General features: G+C 38.4%; 1 long non-coding RNA gene across 1 annotated transcript in view; it reads left to right on the forward strand.

Moving 5' to 3' along the window:
* LOC307007534 overlaps positions 1-14,123 on the forward strand; it is a 79,847-nt gene extending 65,724 nt beyond the window's left edge. Inside the window, exon 3 of the long non-coding RNA XR_013799635.1 lies at positions 12,711-14,123. This is a non-coding gene — a long non-coding RNA (uncharacterized lncRNA). The remainder of the gene's footprint in view (positions 1-12,710) is intronic.
* The last annotated feature ends 11,519 nt before the right edge of the window (positions 14,124-25,642 follow it).

The following is a 25,642-nucleotide window of genomic DNA, read 5'->3' on the forward strand; positions in this document are numbered from 1 at the left end:
ACCAAGAGCCATGCCGACAGGCCTCTTGGGGGCAGGATTAGTGTACATATACTGACAGGTAAAAAAATGCTGTTATCCTGACAGCCAGGTGTGTCAATGTAAGCATCATAGTACCAGAATCAGCATTAGATATTTGAATACACTTGTGCATACCACTCTCTTTTACATCACTGCAGGGCCTGTAAGATACAAACCAGGGTGGAAATTTAAAATAGCTCCTATTGAATAAATCAATGAATGAGTCAATGAATGAGTCATAAAAGTACATTTAAAGAGGATTCCTATCGGTACTCTGGAGGCATAATATCTTCATTACTCACATACTGAAATAGTATGAAGTATATTTGGCTTTTGAGTTAAAGTGAGATATTAAAAATCTACTGTAAGATCACTTAAAATGAAAAACATCATAGTGTGGATTAAACAACATCTAAATGAATATAATTGGACAAAAAAAAGGACAAACTATTCTTCCGTTTTTGTCAACATTAAGCCTCTCACCATTACACGTGGAGATAATTATGGATGGAGAGAAACATATAATCTGCAGTGCTCAAAATAAACCTGACAGGGTGATCAGGACCCCAACTCGTAGAAGAGAGACTTGTATCATTCTAAAAGAGCTTTATTTTGCAACAATGTCCAGATAATTTAGGCTTGCTTAAAGACCCCCTGTGGTGATAATCAAGTTTTTAATGTTGTTTATATGTCTATCTGGTGTTTTTAAAATATGCTTTAAGACCAAACATGTGCAAAGTAAGTCAACACCATTGCTGAGTATTTTCTCCTTACAACTGCAGTGAAAAAAAGAAGATAGACTGAGATGGCGAACGGGAACATGGTTTGTGTAACACTAGCAACACACTATCTGTTTGATAACGTAGTCAAGCAAAAGACTAATCATATTAATTACCGTTATGTATCCGACGTTGTAGCGAGCGATACATAAAATGCAGTACATTGACTTGTAGGCTATACGAGTTGACAGAGTGGGTCTCTGAGTTCGTGTGAGTGGAGGCTGGGCTAGTACATTTTCTTGGGTCCGTGTATACTCAATGAAGCAAGGGTGTAGTAGAGTTACATTCAAGTTATTGAATAAACATTTTCACAGGAAAATTGTTTAAATATGTAATTTTGGTGATCAAATATGAGTTTTAAGGGATACAATTATTGACTGCATGAGATCTAGACAGAAGAACAGTATTGTTAACTACGTTGTCATGGTAATTCCGTGGCTACCTATCTACTAATAGAATAAACTACATTAAAATGTTTATCAAGTAGTTTAAATAGCTTGAAGTTGGAAGGATTTAAGGACATGCAGTTTATCAGAAGGTTGCTAACTTGCCAGGTTGTTCTGGGTGGTTTCATTTATTTGAATTTAAACCTTTTTTTTAATGTCAAAAGTGACAGTAGAATGTTATGAAAACTAAAACACGGTAGGAATTAGCTGCGACAGTCAAATATACTGCCTAAATGCCATTTTACAAATATCAATCTATTATATCACAATACAGTTCATCATATCAGATCATATACGTAGCCATAGGTGCCAATATAGCCTATTTATTTTCTATTATACTTCTGCCGGTGGGTGCCCACACTCAATAATACACAAAAAAATTAGCTTAAAGGGTTAGTTCACCCAAAAATGAAAATAATGTCATTAATGACTCACCCTCATGTCGTTCTAAGCCCGTAAGACCTCCGTTCATCTTCGGAACACAGTTTAAGATATTTTAGATTTAGTCCGAGAGCATTCTGTCCCTCCATTGAAACTGTATACAGTATACTGGCCATGTCCATAAAGGTAATAAAAAGATCATCAAAGTAGTCCATGTGACATCAGTGGGTTAGTTAGAAGTTTTTGAAGCATCGAAAATACTTTTTGGTCCAAAAATAACACAAAATAAGACTTTATTCAGCATTATATTCTCTCCCGGGTCTGTTGTCAATCCTTCACAGTTACGCTGATGGCGTAAGACGCTGATGACGTGTATTTCTGGTGCGCCCGAGCTTCGTTTACAGTCTGAGGGAAACGCACGCTGTAAAAGTGTCTCATCCGTGACATGCACATTTACGCACCATTAAAAAAATGATATCCACGCAAACAATGTAGAATAGCTTGAATATAGCGTGCGTCTCCCTCAGACTGTAAACGAAGCTCGGGCGCACCAGATAACACGTCATCAGCGTCTTCCGTCAGCAGCGTCACTGCGGAGTCGTGAACGCAGATTCACAACAGACCCGGGAGAGAATACAATGCTAAATAAAGTCTTATTTTGTGCTATTTTTGGACCAAAAAGTATTTTCGATGCTTCAAAAACTTCTAACTTAACCCACTGATGTCACATGGACTACTTTGATGATCTTTTTATTACCTTTATGGACATGGACAGTATACTGTATATACAGTTTCAATGGAGGGACAGAATGCTCTCGGACTAAATCTAAAATATCTTAAACTGTGTTCCGAAGATGAACGGAGGTCTTACGGGCTTAGAACGACATGAGGGTGAGTCATTAATGACATTATTTTCATTTTTGGGTGAACTAACCCTTTAAAAATGCTATCTCATGAAACTAAGGTGAATCCATTATTTCTTTACAAGATGTACACTGTGTCATTTCATCAGTCAATCGAGAAAGTCAGTTTGTTGATGGCTTCTGGCAACGTAAAATCACGGATAGAAGAAAATTCTAGAGAAATCTTAGAGAATCGCGAGTGCATAGGACAAAGTTTGAGGGCGCGCACGTAATATCTGAGCCAGAGCAGAGCCATAAGACCACTGTATATTTGACGACGTGTGTCCAGTTTTGTACGAGAGTGAAGGAAATCCGACCTTTGAATGGAGAGATTCGTGCTCACGCATGGATGGATGTGCTTTTGACATTTATCATTAAAAATTCATCTTTGAATCAATTTTCATTTCAAATTAACTATAAAAACGAGAAGAAAGTAGTGTCTGAAGGCTGATTTTTAAATTATTATTATTAGTTCAAATGAATCATAAAATTATAAGAATATCTTGTGTTTTTCCGTTGGTGCTCGACCATTTCCAGGGGTGCTCGATTTGTTCGTTATTTTTTGCTGTAATTATTTATTCATGCGTTTTAGAATTTAAAATTATTTTTTGTATTAGTGAATGTCTTGAAGCTTGTGAACTGGCTGCCAGCAGAGCTGCTTTGAGCAAAGGTTTAGCCTAAATCAGGCTGAAAACATTGCTGAGATGTTTTGTTTAAATGAGGTCTGTTATTTAAGCTGCAGTCATTTCATGGCAGCCCACTGAATTGAATGAGCCGTGCCTCCACTGGGTCCCATTTAAATTAGCCTGTCTCTTTCGGTATTATCTAATAAATTCACATTAACACTCCTGGACTTAGTTTCAACTCGAAATACTCTGATGCTAATGCCCCTAAACAACGTTGTACAAGCCTGGCACAGCAATGCAACTGATATGGCTAATGCTGCGAAACAGATTGCAGTAACAAATCGCTAATCCACTGGCATCCACTCTCCGGAGTCCAGACGTGACTTAGCTCATTACAGGGGCCATCTCTTAGGAAATGGGGAGGTGGAGGACAGGAATGGTAAGAGACCGCTTGAGAGGGGTCTAGTGTGATCCGGGCACGCTCTGAGAAAAGACAGGTTTAAAGGTGTAGAACAGTCAGATGCATGATGAGGTGCTTGAGAGATGCTTGAGAACCCTTATGCATCTTTTGATGTTCGTAAAGATGCTTTAAGCTTGTTCTGCAAAATATTGGAAAAAACTGACACTGCGATATTTTGTTTTTCTGCAATATCTATGAATACAGAAGTTTTTACCAAATTTGGAAAGAATAAATAAGTCTAGAATGAGTGGGCAGATGTTTTTAGGGAGTGCATCTGCATTTTGACTTTTTTGAGTGTAAAATCCTTGTAGGGCTGAACGATTTGGGAACATTTGACAAACATTTGGGTGTTTATACTTGGGTTTACTTTTTACAAGAACCAAATCAAACCTCTTTCAATAACCATAAAAATACTATTGTACTATAAAATTCAAAAATAGATTTAGTTTTTTACTGTACAATTACAATCCTACTATTTCATTTTCAAACAACAAACCATCAAGCTTGCATCAAGCATCAAGTTCCTGGCAAATAAAACTAAAAGTATTGCAGAAGGTATATCGATATATAAGATATCAAGATTTTTGATTGTGGACGATACAAATGTCTCTTCGATCTACTTTTGAAGAAATATCGTAGTATAGTTCTACAGTGCATTCAATCATTTAACAGTTCTGGCGCCTCTATACAGTAGGCCCTACTCTACAATACGACGTACATTCACATCACATGTTAATGCACACAATAATTATTTGCATATGCTTGAAGCCTTGTCAATTAAACATTTCATTCGCTTGCTGATGCGCTGTTCTAAAATGCTGTTTTCTGAGCGCATAAACCAAGCGCAGAGAAAAGCCAGTCAAACAGCGCCTGGTCACTGGTCACCTAACTTATCTGGTCACTTATCTTTCGAGTCTTATTGAGCTTATACTGTCAAATACACAGTTGTTTATGTGCAAACATTTGAGAGAAAATCAGGTGCCTGTCATGCGTGTTTATTAGATGCGTGCTGGTCTTAAAGTGACAGCATAGCCTAATAGTAAACATGCTGTCGCTTGTCCTTAAAGGGATAGTTCACACAAAAATGAAAATTCTGTCATTATTTACTCACCTTTTTGTTGTTCCAAACCTGTATTAATTTCTTTCTTGTGCTGAACACAAAAGAAGATATTTTGAAGAATGTGGCTAACCATTAACAAACAGTTGCTGGTCCCCATTGACTTCCATAGTAGGACAAAATATACTATGGAAGTCACTGGGGACCAGCAACTGTTTACCGACATTCTTCAAAATAACTTTTATTTTCAACAGAAGAAATAAACTTATTTGTTTAAACCGTAAATAATGACAATTTTAATTTTGGGGGAACTATCCCTTTAATGTTAATAAAACACCAAAACACAAAGAGAAAATTACTCACTGCTCATGACTGAGAACTTTAATAATAGCATTAATAAGAATCAATGTATAATTTATACAGTGAAGTCTATTTAGTATTTTATTTTAATATTTGTTCATTTAATTTCTTTCTTGAATGCTACTGTTAAATACACCTGTTGTAGCTGAACAAAATAAAGCACTGTTTATTTCATTTGTATGTTGTGTATATGTAATGTGTATCTTTGTTCTTATTTTCCTTGTGTTTTTAAAAAATAAGAAGAAATACTTTTATGTCCACCATTTTGGCCTAAATGTCTGCCATTCTTTTTCATTTAATATTTTGTTACCTTGTTAGGCTTTGGTTTTTAAATAGGTATTGATATTGATTTTGATATTGATTTTATTTTGATATATTGATTTTATTTCGATATTTTTATATTGATTTTATTTCGATATATCGCGGAGCCCTACTCTAGGCATATTTGTTTAATGTAATATGGCCTAATAAGCCAACATTTGCTGATGGTGGACTGTGACTACTGCCATTGTATTGTGTTGAAAAATGCCTGATGTTGTAATTTGAAGAAAGCTTCTGTGTTTACAAACACGTAAACTCCTGGTTTGTGCTTAGGGCTCGGCTTCCTACTGGGCCCTAACTGCAGACGGAGAATATAAACATAAATTGATGTCACACTGTAGTTCTACCAAGAATTTCTGACATACTTTTCTGGCACCCTGTATAGACACTAGCATCTCTGCTGCATTCATGCATTGATAATCAAGAGCACACAAAGTTTAGTGCTCAATTATAGAGGTTGCTGGTTACTTCTCCAAGCACACTAAGCAGAGGGTGTGATGGTAGTCTAAGGGCGTTTTCACACCTGAAAGTCCGCACCAAGGTCCGAACCAAAGTTCATGTTTTGATACATTTTATACATTCGGTAAGGTTTGGTTTCAGACTGTAATTATGAGAGCGCACTAAAGAACTTTACATCACGTCCTGTCCTCATCATCTATGTGGGCTGCATCTTGACATTGATTGGTTTGTGAACGTACTTGTGTCTGACGTCAGCGTGTTGTCAAATCGGTGGGTAACTTTGACAACAATGAATGAACAGACGCATATCGTTGAAACTATATTGTTATTATTATGGAATTACTACCTGCAGCACCAACTATACGCGAGGCTAGTTCAAATTTGCCAAATGAACGCCCTCGTTGTGCGAACATTTGATCGTCGCCGGCAGGAAAGCGTTTTTACAGTTGACTTCTTATGTCGTCAGAACATATTTCAAATAAAAAACGTGTCTCCTCCTCTCCCCATGTGCTAACACGGCTAATTTTTCCTGCAATCTTTGTCTTCATCGGCTTTTGCGGGAACCACCGGAACTTCCTGTAAATGGTATGAAAGTCCGAACCTTACAGAAAATGCTTTCACACTATAACGAACCAAACCTTTGTTCAGTTTGATCCGGACCGAGACTACCTCTTTTCATCGGACCAAATTTCGTCTGGTCCGGACCATGGTCCAGGGGAGGTTTCACACCTGTAATTTTGGTTCGGATCTAACTGAAAGTCCGAAAATCTGGACCAAACACTGTAGGTGTGGAAAGGGCCCTAAAGCACAATGACAGAATGACCGGAACCAAAACTTGCTCACGCTCCAGCAGTTAGCTCTGCATTTCCATTTCACTTATTATTTATTCATCATTTTGAGTTACTCTGGTCTATAAACTAACATGACATTAACTATCGAAGTAAATTATTAGATATGTTCCTATTTCTTTCTTTTTCAGTCTCTCAGTGGCATCAAGTGTTTCGGTAAAACGTGTAATGCTTTGCAGAGTAGCGGTTAACCTTACAAAAATGCTGAAAATGACAGTTAACATATGATGCCGGCCAATTTAATCTGCTTAGCACACGGCCAGAGACAAAATGACAGAGCAAGTCTTACTGTAATGAAAGTTTTGAAGCTCTAAATTGAATTGTAAGGCAGCCAACAACCTCACAATGGCAGTTTCGAGCATGTGAAAGCCCAAGACTGGCCAAATGTAGCTGTCAACACAGTCAGGTACTGACTGACGTCTTAATCATAATAAAGCAGCAATTACATTTCAGAGAGTACATTATTTTACCATTTTACGCACCTTGCTATTGTCAGAGGAGATGAGTGTTTATGGGTCTGGCAAACTGCTTGAATTTTTTCATAATACGTTAAGGATCATAGGATGACCAGGGATGCAAAGCAGCCATGTGATATCCATGTAATTATAATGCTTTCTGGGTCTCATTACTATTCAAACGCCCATACCTGTACATGTATGTGCGGAAACCATTTGAATGCAGAATGTTTTATGTAATAATACATTTTTGCATGTCTGAATGCATATATTGTTAGTCTTTGTGACCTTTTATCGTACACTTTTAACCCTTATTTATTATGCAGGTCGGGTAAGGATAGTTAAATCTAGCCTAATTCCGCCAACAGGTTGAAGTCCTTCTGGAATGACGTAGAAGACTCCCTTGTGGTTGATCTTTTTTGAGGCTTAGTTAGTAGTGAGTAAAGTCTCACAGGAGGCAATCGTAACAAGAAAAGTAAACTCTTATTTGACTGGTTACAACAATGCCAAGCAGTTAATGCAAAATAAAATAAAACTTAAAATCAGCTTAAGCTAAAATGCTCTATAATTATTAAAATCGATTAAACGATTATATTTGTTAAAATCGTTTTAATCCGCAAAAAAGAACTCCATTTGGTTACTCGCTAGCTGTCTGTTTGTATGCGCATAGAGGAAACCATCTCTCGGAGAGCGTGCGAGTACTGAATAGTTTAAATCGCTGGAATGTTGGTAAGACTTAAGCCAGGGACACACTTAATGACTGAAAAGCCGATTATGAATATCATTTGATACTTATGACTGATCATGACCAAGCACGCCGAGTCTCGTTCAGTCGGTGTTCACAGTCGGTGTTTAAAATCTTTTGCAGTCGTTGGAAACAGTCTGTAAGTGTGTTCAGTTCAGTCTTAGAATGTTTCAGCTAGTCGATAACTGTGTTCCCGGCATTAAAAAGACATGCAAATGATAGACTTAAGTGATGATTGTGCAAGTGACAATTCCGTCAACTGTCCCGACTCCCAAAACGAAAGAGTCTAGTATCGCCGCTTGGCGCTTGCCTTGTGCAGATGTTATGTGGTGATGTTTAGTGCATTTCGAGAGAGAAAGGACACTGCACTGCTGAATCACTCACGCTGTTTGTGAAATTGCGTCCTGGTAAAAAAAGTTCTAAAATGACTGATTTGATCTATGTGGATTCATTTACTTATTCAACCTACATGCTAAAGAAAATGAATGTTTATACAATGCAATACCTGTGTGTGAAATAATAATAATAATTAACATTAATAATTTGATTACTCTATTTTTCCTCGTCTTCTTTTTTTTAAATGTATTTATTTATAACACTATTGTTAGTGTTAATTATTATTATTAATAATAACCTGATACTTGATCTGCAGCATGTGCATGTGGTCTGACAAGATGTTTTTAGAAAGTACCAAATGACTGTACAGCAGAGGTGTGTGGAGGCCTTATATAAAGATGGTTTAGGCTTGTATTATGTTAATGATTAACTTTAGTCTTTATCAACACTAGAAAAAGGGTGAGAACAAAATTAGTTTTTACAAACCTGTTGTGAATCCATACGTTATTCATATCTGATCTCAGCTGTGTTTTAGACCTCTTACTCTTTCACTCCTGTGCATAATGTTTAATGTCTGAAAGAACAAAACACCGGTACAAATTCAGTACTCGGAACTCACGGACAGTTAATATGTTGGTAGAATGAGTTGCTGTTAAAGAGGAGAGAAATAAAGAGATGGAGAAAGCCAGTCAGATGCAGCCTTGTTTTACTGTAAGTGCTGTCCTGGGAGAACAGTGCAAAAAGGCACATGCATCCATTCCTGGTCTAAAGAGCTTTTAGTATGTGTGAGTTTGTCTGGTGAAGATATCAAGAGGCTTAATGTGTTTGGCAATTACGCTCGAGCTACAGCTTTTTATTTTCTCCCTCATTTCAATTTAATTCATATTGCTTTATTGGCATGACATACTTACATATTGCACAAAGCAAAACAAACAGAAACGACATCCATATGCATGTTTATACGCATATTTACAGTACTACTAATGCGATGTTCACTCAGTACCTCTTAGTTTGTGGCGTTCATAAATATGATATGCTACTAAAGAGGAAGTACTGTAGATCCTTCAAGTAAGATTTTAAATGTGTGGCCTTCACATGAAAATATTTATTGCAATTAGTAATTAGAATCAGCCAGAATGTCTATATTTGTGTATCTGTACTCTTCATTTTTTTAAATAATATTTTATTCCCACTACAGTATTTGTAAATATGTAACTGTAAGGTAAATGTGTGCTTGAGCTAAAGGTGTTTTAGTGTGCATCTGATTTAAACAGAAGCGTCAGCACGAGCTCTCAGGGGCTTCCTGCAGCTTTTAGCGTTAAATGTGAGAGTGTGTCTATTCTCCCATTAGGAGTGCTAATGTGTTTTAGCGTTAACACACAAGAGAGAGACTTACCACAGCGCTCTCCCTGCAAGAGTGAGACGAGAGGGAGGCAAGAGCAGGAGAGGAAAGAGATTAAGACACTGTGAAACTTTTGAGGAGATGATGAGAAACTCAAAATGAAGCTAATTAGCAGAGTGCGAGATGACAGGAAGAATTAATGCGAGATAAACCGTTTTGAAACCGTAAAAATAGTACACTGTAGTCCCGTTGTTATCGGCTCATATCCTTTCTCCTTTCTGTCATTTGCTGCAGTTGAACGTCTATTTAGCTGCATTTGCAGTCATAATGGCTGCAAATAGAGGCTTTTTAGATGTTGGCACCTCAGCATCTACTCATGGAGAGGGGAAAAAGGGAGAAGCTGCTAATTAGATTCTGCTCATCACCACAGCAACACCGACAGTAGGTAGATTTTGTGTTCCAGGACAAAAGAAAAGTGGCATGTTAGATTTAATTGAAGTGAGCAGGGCTAATGGAAACTTATGGAGTACTGGACTGGAATCGCAGTCAGGTGAGGCATGCGTCTGATGCTGCAGAAACTCATCCACGCTTACATCTCCTGCTTTATGAGTCACTGTGTGCAGTGAGTGAATGAACGGGGATGTAGCGCAATATGCTGCTGCATTCATTACGGATTTGGAGTTGTTTTTATTCCAGTCCTCATGAAAGCAGAGCAGATGACAGAGCGGCTCAGCGCTGGCACAGGAACATGGCACCAGCACAATATGAGCAAATCGAAAGTTATCTGTTTCCATGTAGCTTGTATTTCAGTCTATCTAGGCTTATAGAGCACATCAGTGGGGTTTTAGAATTTAAAAAAAAATATCCATAGAGAAACTGGTTTTTAGCAATAATGTATGAACCTTTCAAGAGAGACGCTTAGAGATTGCTTCTGTAGATGTCACAAGCCAAGTACAATTTCACCATCATTTAGCATAAAATGGCTTTTCCCTCAGACATCCAAGCAGACAATGGTGTTAGGATTTCAGTTTTTTTATTTTTTTATTCTTGAAAGGTGTTTTCAGAAATAATTATTTTTGTTTTGGGGTGAATTTTGGAACTTCATTTTAATGTCTTACAATATATATATATATATATATTAGGGGTGCACCGAAATTTCGGTCGCCGAAAATTTCGGCCGAAAATGGCATTATCGGTTTCGGGCCGAAATAAAAAAGCCAGCCGAAAATGTCAACCGAAAATGAATGTCAACCGCGCCCCTACCATTCGCGCGCCAGCGCTTGGGTTTCACTCACGGTCGAGCTGTCACTCGTCAACCACCCCACCCCTCCCCTCCCCTCCGTGCTCAAGCAGGTTTCACTCACGGTCGAGCTGTTTGCACGCGTCTGCAAAGATTAAGCATGTCAGCGGTATGGAAGTATTTTAAAGTTTCAGATGAGGACAACCAGCGCCGCCGCTCCCACCACGCGCATGAGCTGAGAGGGCACCAAAAAATACTAGCGTAATGAAAAATCAATAATTATAATGCCGATATTATTTCAGTATAGAAATACAGACATCCCAAGTCCGGGAGTCTCCCGCATATTGATAGCGGCTCACTGATGCCCGCGAATTAGTTAAAATCTCCGGAATCTAGAGCGAGCGCGCCCGCGAGACAGAGACTGTGCTACAAACCGTGTAGCGGGGAGAGGGAGAGAGAGCAAGAGACCGCGCGCGTGTGCCTCATGAAGCACATGCAATATAAAATATATATAATATATAAAATATTTTAGGTTTTGTTATGTAACTGTTAGTGGTAATAAAAGTTTGATTATTCTATTGGTTTGTGATTTTTCATTTCAGATCCATTAAAAAATTAAGCAATATAAATAAATATATATTAAAGTTTTTAAAAGAAGCCATTTTCGGTATCGGTTTCGGTTTTCGGCCAAGTGCATCCTAAATTTTCGGTATCGGTTTCGGCCCAGAATTTTCATTTCGGTGCATCACTAATATATATATAAATACGGTATATAATAATATACAATATATATATTTGTATATTTCATATAATTTACTTTAAGTATGCTCAATAATACACAATACAATATTGAATACTGCATAAATCATAATATTTTTACCTGATTCTGAACGCATCTAATTTTTAATCAAGTTGATCCTGGCCCCAACATTTACGCCTTAGCACAGAAGACCAACATACACATTTATGGCTATTGTACACTGATATTGCCATATACTGTTGTTTTTATTTTTATGTGCTACATAAAATATAAAAAAAATATTACCTTAAAAGATAACTTCAGCATCTGTCGAACACTAGTAGAGGTTGAAGAAGACCAATATATATATATATATATATATATATATATATATATATATATATATATATATATATATATATATATATATATAAAAAAAATAATTTGCTTATCTTTCAATATAAATTATGAATTTTCTAGTGTTACATTCATGCTTCTTTTTGAGGCATTGAAAAGGCAGGTATAAACGATTGCTGAATGGAATTCACCCATTCAATGATTTCTAAACCCATTCATTGAATGGGTTTAGATGCTACTTCTAGCAGTCTTGGACTACAGACTTTGACTCTGTATAATACAGCTTTTGAAAGCCAAGACATTTCCATATCACAGAATTTGTGTGACCCCTGCGGATGCAACAGCACTGTGGATAATGGAAGATGTGTGTGCAAGTGAACATATTACTGTGAACATAGGCTAAATATCACAAATTGCACAAAAGTGTTGTTGTTAATATTGTAGTGTTATTATTTTGATAAACATTGATATATTGCCTAGCCCTAACCACACATAAATAAGCTGAAAATTAAGAATAAAGAAAAAAAAGTAGTTAAATACTTGGTTTGAAATTGTCTAATCTTGTTCCAGAAGTATTAGCAATGGTAGCAGTAAGCAAGCAGTGACCTTGTTGTGTGACTTTAGAAAGCAGTGACATTCAATGTTTCTCCTCTACAACCATCGCTGTGATACATTTCAGAGTATCAGCTTCTGCTATTAGTATTTTTAACCCATGTTTAGTGATCATAGGTATTATTTATAAGTGTTACGAATTTGCTATAGTGGGTTACTTGGAGGATTTTTATTTTTTTATTTTCAATTTCTGGATATTGATGTATCTTTTTCTTATCCTTCCACAGGCTGCCGCTCCGTCACCATGACGACTGAGGAGTGTCCCGTGCCGCTTGGCGTGAGCCAGGTGGGGGCGGGGCTGTGCGAGGACTTCGGCCCCTCTCAGGTAGATGACATCATCGAGGAGGTGGGACCATGCGATGATGCGGGCAGTGACCTCAGCACTTTGGTCGTGCCATTTCCAGAGTTGGCGCCAGTGGTTTTCTTCTGCCTCAAGCAGACCACTTGCCCACGCAGTTGGTGCATTCGCATGGTGTCGAACCCATATCCTTTATTAGCTGGAGCTTACAGGTCGTGAGTACAGTGTGATTTCTAACAATGGCTTTCACACATGGGTTGACTTGGAAGAAAGGTATTGACACAATAGCCAGTCAACTTAAACCAGCTTGCTACTGCTAAGTCAGCAAGGCAGTGATTAAGTGCTATGAGATCGCAGCGACAAGCTGATCTATACAATGTGAGCGACAGCTTGACGCAAGTGGCTTGGCGTCGGGCATGTCGTTGTCAACGACGAGAATTTCAGAGTTGTCGCCAGTGACATTGACATTGAGTTACAGTGTCAACATGTGAAAATGCAACTGGAAAGTCAAGGAACATACAGTCTGAATTGTGCAGTTAAATAATGAATTATCAAGTTGAAATATTAATGAATAACTTGAATTACATAGGTAAGGGTTTAAAGTGCATCGATAATGTATTCTTGGCGCAGTTCGCAAAGCAGAACTGAGTTTTCTGTCGTTTGAAGTTCGAAAGTAGATTTTTCTTCCCTTTTTATGTATTTCTGCCAGTTATCCGTGGCCCGCCTTGGGGATTCAGGCTCCTTTGGAAAGTGTCTTAAATTGAATTTCACGTCTCTGCATTGGTTTGGCTGACACTCTCATTTGGCTGGGCTCAGTGAAAACCTTTTATGCACGATGGGCACAGGTCTTTTCCCCACAGAGGCCCAAATCTCCCAATGCTTGAACAGCCACAGGGCGCTAATCAGCAGCACTCGCTGTTACCACAAAGACAAGCACACTCAAACACCGTTGTCTCCAGCTGCTTGCCGGCTAGTGAGCGGTAGCAGGAAATCTGCAAACGGAGGCACTTTCTGAGAAGACATTAGCACTCACACACGTCTACACAGCATGGCAAATTTATTCCAATGCCTTAATGGGATGTCTCAGTAAGTTGTTATGATTTTATTACATGTAGGTAGCAAGGGAGAGAGCGAATGATGAAAATATACTTTGATGACTTTATTTATGGTCAAAAGTGTGCTGAAATGAATTTTACATGCTTTAAATACCCGGACATTCGAGCTGTGAATTTGCGATGATGTAGATGCAGAAACGCATTTCACACTTCTTGGGAACTAGGGGCTTATTGATGTCGTATGGTTTACATTTCAGAAATATTGAAATTAAAGTGGAGTACTCTTTATCAAGCCCAAGGGGCAATTTGCTAATTATTTAGTAATAAGAGAGATTAGATAAGGGAGGAAAGAGAGGAAATTATCTCCCTCCTCCTTTCCCTGCAAATTTAATATGTTGGCAAAATGAATCATTATCTCTTTAATAGTTTGTGCACATTGTTGCCCTTGTCAAAACACTTTAATTGGTGATTTAGTGTTTTAGATATGAGGACCCAGATTGTTTGCTGTCACTTTGCATTTTGTGGTACAGTGTAACCGTGGGGCTTCTTACAGTCAGTTACTTTCTGATTTACATTCAGTGTGCCTACAGTAAAATCTATAGAAAAACTGAACCCTTTTACATCAGAACATTTGATCCATTTTAATTCAGATTTTAACTGCTTACATTTCAACTATGAACTAGAAATATGAAAGTTTAGATGTAAAAGACAGTTCACCCTAAACATTTATCTGTGGAACTCAAAAGGAACTTATTCTGCATTTATTTGTTCAAAAATACAGTATAACAGTAATACTGTGAAATATTACAGTATTTTAAAATTACTGTTTCTATTTTCATTTATTTTAAAATGAAATTTATTCCTGTGATCCTTCAGAAATCATTCTAATATGATGATTTGCTGCTCAAGAAACATATATTTTTTGTTGAAACGGTAAAAAAAATTCAGACTTGTAATTTATATAAAGTTAAAAAGAACAGCGTTTATTTAAAAAAAAAAATATATATATATATATTTTGTAACATTATACATGTCTGTACTGCCACTTTGGGTCAGTTTAATACATCCTTGTTGAATAATAGTATTAATTTAAGGAAAATCTTACTGACCACAAACTTTTGAATTCTATTGTATTTTTGTATACATGCGAATCAGGTTACATTTGCAAGAAAAGAAAAAAATCCCTTGCATAATGCCTTATTCTGCATGACCTTATTCATACATCCCTTAATCCTACCGAATACCTAAACTTAACAACTACCTTACTAACTATTAATAAGCAGTAATCAGGAGTTTGAGGCAAATGTTGTAGTTAATAGTTAGTTAATAGTGAGAATTGGACCCTAACCTAAAGTGTGACTAAAATTATTATCAGCTTAATTATTTTAATTAAATTTCAGTCTGCTCTTCACACAAAGGAATCGTATGACTTGTATACTAATAAATATAGCACATGAGTAATATGATCTGGTTTTACAAAGCTTGTATGGTTTTTGCAGCTTGAAAGCTGTTGTCTCTGAATTATACTTGCATGGAAAATATCTCCATTTGTGTTTCACAGGACATGAAATAATGCCATGAAAGTAGTAAATATTTACATTTTCGTAATTGAAAAATTACATTTAGTTTTAGGGTTAACAATTTGGGTGAACTATTTTTAAATTGTCAGTAGAATTTCAGTAGAAAAGCTAAAAAAAAAAGATTGAAGATTGATCATCCCTAATGTTCAAAACTACCCTTTCATTTCGCAAATGGATACTAGTGTGTGTCTGTCAGAGGTGTCAAAAGTATTCACATTCATTACTCAAGTAGAAGTACAGATAGTAGGGTTTAAAATGACTTCTGTAGAAGTTGAAGTATCAACTCAAGCTTTTTACTCAAGTAAAAGTGTAAAAGTACTGGATTTTAAAACTACTTAAAGTATAAAAGTAAAAGTAATGCAAGGCAAAAAATGCCATTAAGGACAAAAACTTAGACCGCGCCAAAGGGGTCTATAGTGCATCCCAAAAAAAAAATATTCTAAGGCCATAATGACTATAATGTTATATATATTAAAATGTAAATGTTGAAAAACTTGTGAGGCACTAGGCCACCTGTTTCAGCCGCATATAAGGATTTCGGATATTGCCATCTTTGTGGGGATATTTTGACACTATAATGGTTGCGCGCGCACACACACACGCACTCTCTCACACACACACACACACACACACACACACACACACACACACACACACACACACACACACACACACACACACACAGACACACTCTCTCTTCTCTCTCTCCACACTCTCTCTCTTCTCTCTCTCACACACACACTCTCTCTCCTCTCTCTCTCTCTCTCTCTCTCTCTCTCTCTCTCTCTCTCTCTCTCTCTCTCTCTCTCTCTCTCTCACACACACACACACACACACACACACACACACACACACACACTCTCTCTCTCTCTCCTCTCTCTCACACACACACGCGCGCACGCACACACACACTAACGATTATGTTTGCCACTTATCCCGCGATTGTCATACAGTAGGCAATATTGTAAAAACGGCTGTCACCAAAGCAATATTTGACGCGATTTGCCCCGTATTCTTGAGCACAAAACTGTTGATTAATTTCTCCCTCGGCTTACCGCATCTACAGTAGGTTTCCTTCGGAGGAGTTTTGCCGCTTTGCACAACCAAATGTAACTACAGCGCGCCGGGCGGACAGCCTCTCACAAGTTAGAAAGAAAACACAAAGCCAATCAGTCTAGCGATGTGTGTTCAGGAGGCGGGACTCAGATCTAAAACAAGCAGAAATGAAATAGGAGTAACGAGGCTATTTTTAAAATGTAAGGAGTAGAAAGTACAGATAATTGCGTGAAAATGTAAGGAGTAGAAGTAAAAAGTCGGCTGAAAAAGAATTACTCCAGTAAAGTATAGATACCCAAATTTTCTACTTAAGTAATGTAACGAAGTATTTGTACTTCGTTACTTGACACCTCTGGTGTCTGTGTATGCATTTACAAAATAATATTTGTCAATATTAGACCACACATTCTGTCGAAATCCTGGAGAGACCCACAAATCTAGAGCAAAACATTCAGCCACCTTCAATTGGCTCATTGCAATGCTCCCTAGACATCAATTCCATTCGCAGCACACAAAGAATGACAACGCCCGTCATCACAGTGCTCTAATGGAATAATGATATTCCAAACCTTTGACTCCCAATACCAGAGGGAAAATTAGATTCTGTCAACACTTCTGAAACCATTTATTATCGGTTTTCAATCCATACCATATCCTTGTTCTTTCAGTAGAATCTATGTACTCAATTGCCTGTATTTGTTATCTTTGTTCTTTATATAAAAGGGCTTGCCTCTTGATCGTATGATAGGATGATGAAATAATTGTCATTCTTAGTTTAATATGTAGAATTTGAACAGTGGCTTGATTGCTTTAGGATGTCACTCTGTGGATTGCCAAGAGCCTTGATTTCTATAATAATTAATCATTTGTTACATTTATATATTTATATAGGGACCTCAAAGCGCTTTACATAAAAGGGGGAATCTCCTCAACCAATGTGCAGCATCCAGCTGGATGATGCGACGGCAGCCATATTGCGCCAGAATGCCCACCACACACCAGCTTACTGGTGGAGAGGAGACAGTGATGAAGCCAATCAGTATGGGGATGATTAGGAGGCCATGATGGACAGAGGCCAAGGGGCAAATTTGAGATTTTTAATGACCACAGAGAGTCAGGACCTCGGTTTAACGTCTCATCCGAAGGACGGTGCTCTTTGATAGTATAGTGTCCCCGTCACTACACTAGGGCGTTAGGACCCACACAGACCACAGGGTGAGCACCCCCTGCTGGCCTTACTAACACCTCTTCTAACAGCAACCTGGTTTTCTCAGGAGGTCTCTCATCCAGGTACTAACCATGCTCAGCCCTTCTTAGCTTCAGTGGGTGACCAGTCTTTTGGCTACAGGGTGATATGGCTGCTGGCAATAATGTTCCATTTCTCTCTCTCTCTCAGTAATAAATGTGTAGCTAATAGACCTCGATGCATCCTCACGCATCACTTTGTCTGTGCCAGACTGTCTAATTCAGCCCCCGTGTGTCCTGAAGAGATCTTGGGGACACGAGGTTAATACTAATCTCCAGTCCTGACTGATCTATGTTGCTATGACAGCTCATCACACAGACAAGACTGATGCTCGCTCACCTTCTCAACCTGCTTTTGCCTGCGTCTCTCGTGTTTCTGTATCCTCCTATAACCCTTCTCTCTCCCCATAGGCCTTTCAGAGGCTGAAGGATCTTAAAGGGATAATACATGCCAGTAATGACAATTCTGTCTTTGTTCTTTATTCAACCTTTTGATGTTCCAAACCTGTTTACCCCCCCTGGTCAGTTTTTTTTGTGTGTGTTTTTACCTACCAGGTGTAAATACCCTCAGAAACACTTTCAAGATCACTCAAATCACTTGAGGACGCGGTTTGAGATGCATTTCAGATGAAACTGGACAACCCCTTTTCTTTTCTTTTACCAGAGATCAAAAATCTGGATAAATTCCAATCTGGATTTAGAGCTGGTCACAGTACAGAGACCGTGAACGATTTACTGATAGTGGTTAATCATTCTATTCTCTTAGAACGTTAGGTAGGTAGGCATTTAGGTAGACATAGACATTTGTGGGACAGCTCTAAAATGGATAGAACATTCTACAGGATAGAACATTCTCTGTTCATTTTTGCAAACACTTTATCCTCTGTTGAAATATGGGTTTCATCAAGGATCTATTCTGGGTCATATCATACGTTGTATTTATTGTATATGTGCCCGCTGGGATCCATCTGTTGACACTATGACATGCCCTAGGCCGTGTGTCCACCAAAGCGTTTTTAGCCAGCTAAAAATGCTATGCCCTCTGCTGAAAACGCCTAGCTGTGGGCGCTTGAGAGCGTTTTGGCAGCGCAGTGTTTTTTCAGTTGAGACGCTTCGTTGCTATGATACAGAATATCCGCAGCACAGTTTTTGTTCGGTTAGCTCTGCTGGTTGATGTCGTAGTACAGAAAGTATGTTGTGACAGTTGGTCGGTGTGGGATTTGTCCCGCCCCTCCTCCACTGTGATTGGTCGTTTGGGTAAAAAGTGACCGCGATGAGTGCTGCGTTTTACCCAAAGTTGAACATTCTTCAACTCTCTGCGTCTTGTAAAAAAAACGCTGAGCGCTCAGAGCTTCAGCGTGAAAAAAAATGCTCAGCGCCTCGTTACGCTCATGGCGTTTTAAAAACGTGGCGCTCCCATTGAAACCAATTGACACGCAAAACACACGCCAGCCGCGTGAAAAAAAAACGCTTTGGTGGACACACGGCCTTATATGTATGCAGACGATACAGTTATATTGACCACTGGACATTTAAAGCTGGAAGGAGCCTGTCTTTGAAGTCCCTGTTGGTCTGTCTGAATGAGGTTAAAGTCTGGCTGTCTAATCAATTTCTTCAGCTTAATGAAAGAAAATCTGAGATAATAATATTTGGTCCACCAACAGTTAGAGAGAAGATAGCCAGTTCTATTGCTCCCCTAGGAATAACTGTGAAAGACAGCTTGAAGAATATGGGTGTTATAATCGACTGAAATAATTGAAAAATAGATCAAATCTGTTGTAAAAAGTAGTTTTTATCAACTTTGAATGATTTCAAGGTTAAAACCCTTTCTTACTTTTAAAGATTTAGAGATCGCTGTTCATTATTTTATTACCTCAAAACTGGATTACTGCAACTCCCTCTTTGCAAAGATCAGTCAGCTACAACTATCTCATTTGCAGCTAGTACAATGTTTCATGCTGCTTCCGCAGCAAGGTTTATGGCCGGCACAGAAAAGGGACCAAATTACTCCAGTGTTATCCTCTATCCATTGGCTGCCGGTTCAGTATGATCGATGTTAAGATTTTTTAAATAATTTTTTACATCTCTCCACAACATGTCTCCAATTTATATCACTAACCTATTACAATTTTACACATCGGCTAGGACGCTGAGATCGGCGGATTAAATGTTGGCAGTCCCTCGTTCTAAGAAGTCCAAGGGGTGACTGAGCTTTCACAGTAGTTTCTCCTAAATTGTGGAACAGTCTTCCACCCTATATTCGGCAGGCTCCATCTATAGAGGTTTTTTAGGTCTCAGTTGAAAACGTAGCCTATGTCTTTTTAACTTGGCTTTTGTAGGAAGGGGATTCTGAGTAATTGTCACTGTGTGTGCTGTAGACATGATACATGTTATTGGCTATTTGTGTGTAGGCATGTTAATTGTTATTTGGTATTTATTTTATTATATGCTTTTTTATATTTTTATTATTTACTCTTAATATACACTTCTTCTAAAACAATTGTGAAGCACTTTGGGCAACAAAGTTGTTTTTAAATATAAATAAATCAAATATCAAGTTGGAAGTAAATGCATCTGGTTGTTGAAGCTACATATATGTACATTTTACTATTCCCAAAATGGTAAAAAAAATTAAATTAACGCGTGGGAGTGTGTTATAGGCTACCGGTAGCCAGATATGACAGCACTACACTAACACTCATCACATATGGCCGCCACAAACGAGTAGCTAATTATCTCTTCAGAAAGCTGATGTGGAAACTGCCGCAAATGAAACTGAAAGTTCGGCGTCGCATCCTGAAGCTTAAAATAATCGTATAAAAATAGTGAGACTAAATTATCTTACCAGTGTTGATGCCACTTTCTTTCCTATTGCAGCCGGTGATCTTGAAATTGGCTGATGATAAATAATTAGCAATGCCGCTAATATCTATTGCTCTCGTTGACGTGAACACCGTTACGGTTTCATATAGCATGGGAATTGAAGATAGTATTTAATACATTGAATAATGACTATATTTTAAAAGGTAATTTATTCCTGTGATGGGAAAGCTGAATTTTCAGCATCATTACTCCAGTCTTCAGTGTCACATTATCCTATTCTATCTTATTCTAATATGATGATTTTCTGCTCAAGAAACATTATTATCCTTGTGTAAAACAGTTGTATGGCTCAATATTTTTGTGGAAACCGTGATAAATTCTTTTCAGGATTATTTAATGAATGGAAAGTTAATAAGAACAGCATTTTTAACGGTAGTGTAATCATCAAAGAAAAAAAAAGTGTTTTTCATAAGAAAGTTCTACTGATTTGGAATGACATAGGCCTAAAGGTTAATGAATCAATTTCTGATTTGAGTTTTTTTTGGCAAACTGTCCCTTTAAAGGTACACTGTGTAGTAATTTCTCCCATCTAGCGGTGAAATTGTATTTTGCATTCAAACGAATAGTGCTCTCTAGCACCTCACTTTTTCAAATGCGTGTTGCATGAGGGTAGCCGTTATGTACCAAGAAGCTATGACAACATGTCTTCCAATAGCACTTCATCGAGTTTTCTTTCGGTTGATGAGGTTCGTTATTTCAAACAAACTGCAACTTGACAGACAACGAACAAACAAATGTTACAGTATGAATCACAGACTGTAAAAATCATCTCCTGTGGCTCTGCATACAGTAAGTATGATCCTGCATTATAAAGTACCATGCAGTGCAGACTTTCAAATTTGTCGGGACAGTGACAAGCGCCTCTCACTGATCTCCTTGTCCATCTCAGCTGGTTTCAGTCACGTGAGGCTGGCTCTGAACGAAAACACGTTGTGGAAACGCGTTGAGGTAGCTAGTGCTTTTTGTCTCTCTCTGCTATTATAGTTTTTCAAAATGGCGGAACGACATGGAAGCCTCCTTGGACTTACCCATCCAATGTAAATAAAGATAAGAAATGATTCGCTTACGAGGACAAGTCAGATCATTGGCAGAGGTAATTTTACACCAATGAGGACATATTTATGAATAAAGACATTGATTTTAGCGAATAAAATACTTAAAAAAACTACACAGTGTACCTTTAAGATCAGTCAGCCTCTTGTCTGTCTCTTTCTTTCTCTCTTTCTCCCTCCCTCCATCACCTCTGTCTCTTTCCTCACCAGGCACTCAATAAGAACTCTCTGGTGTGTGATTTATGTCACAGCATGTTAAAGTAATTACTGAGGACTACCATCTCTTGCTGTCTATCGCCCTCCATTTGCATGTGTTAGTCTGACACTGTGTAGTAAATTCAGGCCGACCGCAGATCAGTCCAGAGTGCTGTTGTAATGGAACGATATTGTCAGTATATGCTGAGTGATGGTACTGCACTCTAATTTCAGATCAGATGGACTTTGGGCGGTAAAGTTGAGTTCGTAAATCTGACCTGAGCACACTTTTAGAAATTCAACAGAACAGTGAACCTTGAAAATGTCTCCATTTGTGTTCTCCAGAAGAAAGTAAGTAGAGCTGCATGATTCTGGATAAACAGACAAGTCACAATTATTATTATAATTTTTTTCAAATAGAGATCACGATTCTCCCACAATTCTGCCTAAATGACAATTAATCGTGCAGCTCTAAAAGTAAGTAATTCATGTTTGGAACGACACGAGGGTGAGTACCGGTAAATGGAAAATCTTATTTTTTGTGTGAAATATCCATTTAACATAGAGGAGCTTTAAAAGTCAGCTTTTTATATTTATAAATGACGCTGCTTTCGGGCAAATATGCCTCCTTCAGTTTTGGATTAGAGTAAAACAAAAAAGAATGCTTTACATTCATTGATGTCACTAAAAATCTGTTGCTCATATTCGTCTCCTGTCTGAGAAACAGATGGTGTTTTAAAGTTTTATTTGATACAGTAAAGGTGTCAGACAACTGAGATATGTTGGAGTAACATCCGTGTGGGTGATGTACGTGAAACATGGCAACAGATGCTTGACATTTAGGTGTATGTTTTTAATTTGACAGACATTTCTCGCACTGCTTGAAGTAAAATTTTGTTTTTCAGGTGTTCGTTTTTGCCGTTGAAGCTAGAAAACACTTTCTGCGCTTGTGATGGGCTGGTGATGGGAAGTGCCCTGAGCGCAAATTGAGGTTTCTAAATGGTGTTCTATTCTAACAGATGTTTTTTGTGCTGTTGACATTGATCCACAGATCACGCTTTCTCAAACACACACAATAGTTGTAGTAGACTAGTCTCCTGGTCCATCTGTGACGGCTTTAAAATCTTTTAAGACTGTGGTCTCAGGGCTCTGTGTTGAACAGCCGTTTGAACAGATTGTTTTGCTCTCAAACAGCACCTCTATATGCCTGGACACACTTCCTTTCTCTTTCTCGGACACACTCACACTTGCCTTATGTAGGTATAGCTTCATAGTCCTTGTGGATTATTGGCATCAGATGTTTCACGGTGCTTCTCTCTCCTGACCGTATCGCCACAATACGGCTCTGTGTCATTGTCTCGGGTCATAGCAAAACTGATGTTCTTGAATTCCCAGCCTGAGATGCGTTTATTTGTCATGCTGGGTGGGTATCAGCGATTCCATCAGGCTTAAATGGTTCTCTCTCCATCAGCGTTCAGATGTGGGTATTTCCACACCCTGCCTTAGAGTGTGAAAGGCATAAATGGATATCTAGCGTTTAGTAGGCATGTCTTGTCATATCTTGTGTGTTCCTGTTGGGCTGCATAATAATTTATATAAAAATTCTGGTTGATAACGATAATCTGATAATTATTTTAATGCATAAACAATAACTGATGAAAAATTCGGACCATTTTGTCTAAAAAAAAAAAAAACTAAAGAAAGGAGGAAATGAGCATGCACAATTAATTATCTTTTTTGTCAGGACGTCGTCATCTCAGTTCTCGCGCATGCGTTGTGGTGCTCTCGTAAACTCACCCACATGGAAGAAAATGAATAGTGAACAAAAAGTATTCTCGTCGCTTGATAAATGTAAGATTGAGCCACTGTAGTCACTTGGGCTATTTTAACATTGTCTTACTAACTGTCTGGGCTGGCAGATGCAATAGAAGCCTATGGAGGAGTGAGACAGCTCTCAGATTTAATAAAAAATACCTTAATTTGTGTTTCGAAGATGAACGAAAGTCTTACGGGGTTGGAACAATGCGAGGGTGTGTAATTACTGAAAATAATTAAAATTTGTGGGTGAACTAACCCTTTAAAAGTTATGTGTCAGCAGATATATATTGTTTGACAAAATATAAGGTTGCTTAAAAGGTCGCTTAAAAATAAGTCGCTCCGTAGTATAAGTCGCATCAGTCAATAAATGTGTCATGAAGAGGAAAAAAACATAAGTCGCACTTATTTAGAAATTTATTTCACAAAATCCAAAACCAAGAACAGACATTTAATCTGGAAAAGCAAGTTATACAACTACACAATAGCACACAGAACAACAGGCTGAATAGGTGTCCGGCATGTTAACGTAACACAGGTTTTTTTTTTTTTTCTTGGTTTGTGAATGTTAATGCTTTAATAACAAATAATTTATCAGGAGCATTTATGCTGATGTGAATGGTGGGGACACGTAGGCTAACACAAAGTTAAGTGAAGTTACACAAAGTTAAGATAAGTTACACAAGTTAAGTTACACCTTACCTAACACATTTTCTGCGGGAAACCCTACACAATAGCATAAAGAACATATACCTGGGAGGCTGAATAGGCTAAATTAACATAAGCCAGCGAGTCCAACAAGTTACCGGTAAGCAAGTTCACCAAGCTCCCGTGATCTCATCAAGGGGGTAATCCATCCGCCGGAAACTGAAGCCTCCCCGGGCGCCGCCATTGTAGCAGAACTTCACCTGCTGTTAGCATTCCATTGACTCCCCATTCATTTTGGCGTCACTTTGACAGCGAATAACTTTACATCTGAGGCGTCCAAAGACTCCGTTTGTCCATTAGTTATGTCTAAAGAAACTCGACAATGTATAAAAGGCTCCATTACCTTGTACCTTACGTTATGGCCCCGTAGAAGCCGTTTTTGTAAAAAATAGGTTAAAAAAACGATTGCGTCATAATCACGCGACTCTCTGTCGCACTGTAGAGAAATTACCGAACAGACAGGCGGAGAAGCTCGCAGGCAATCGGGGGGACGTGGAGGCATAAAGTCAAGGCAGAAGCCCATAGAAAGTGATAAAGTTGCTGCTAGCTCATGGACAGCTAATGCTCACGCTCTCCGGCTCTGCGAGATTCAGAAGGGAATGATTCAGATTTCTCACGGCACAGCTACTAGAAGACTGAAAACTGTCAGACACGTTGCTCACGTCACCAAGCTCAGTTTGAGCCTGCGCAGTTCGCCTGGCGATCAGGAAGTGAGTGCTTCAAATGGGCTTCACTTTTCTCCTTTGTAATCTATGGGGTCGCTGTGTCCATCTTATATACTGTCTATGGATCTCATTCCACAACACTGAATCCATTGAATTTTTTCTCGGTGTCGCTTCTGAACAACTCCGCCAACTAGAGCGCCCTCTCGCGGCTGTAGACGGTAATGTTTTCTCTTGGTTCATCTCAGTCAGTATGAATTAATTTTGATATATTAGTCGCACCTGACTATAAGTCGCAGGACCCGCAAAACTATGACTTATAGAAAAGTGTGACTTATAGTCCGGAAAATACGGTACACCTTTTTTTCCTTGTTTCACGGAAATTTATTTTACATAAATCACAGCAACCCCATGCTATGGGCACAGCTATTGATACAGGCTGCAGAAGAAGTTTATTTACGCTGCTATTTGAAGCTTCCGCTTTTCAAATGCGGAAGTGTCATATAGGGCTATAGCGAGCTAGCTTTGAAACCTCTCTTCAGTGCATCTCCAAAGCCATACCTCCTTCAAAACAAATAAACACATACAGCAAAAGCGTCACGAGAGATAG

Source organism: Phoxinus phoxinus, assembly GCF_949152265.1.
Source record: "Phoxinus phoxinus genome assembly, chromosome: 1".
NCBI lineage: Eukaryota > Metazoa > Chordata > Actinopteri > Cypriniformes > Leuciscidae > Phoxinus > Phoxinus phoxinus.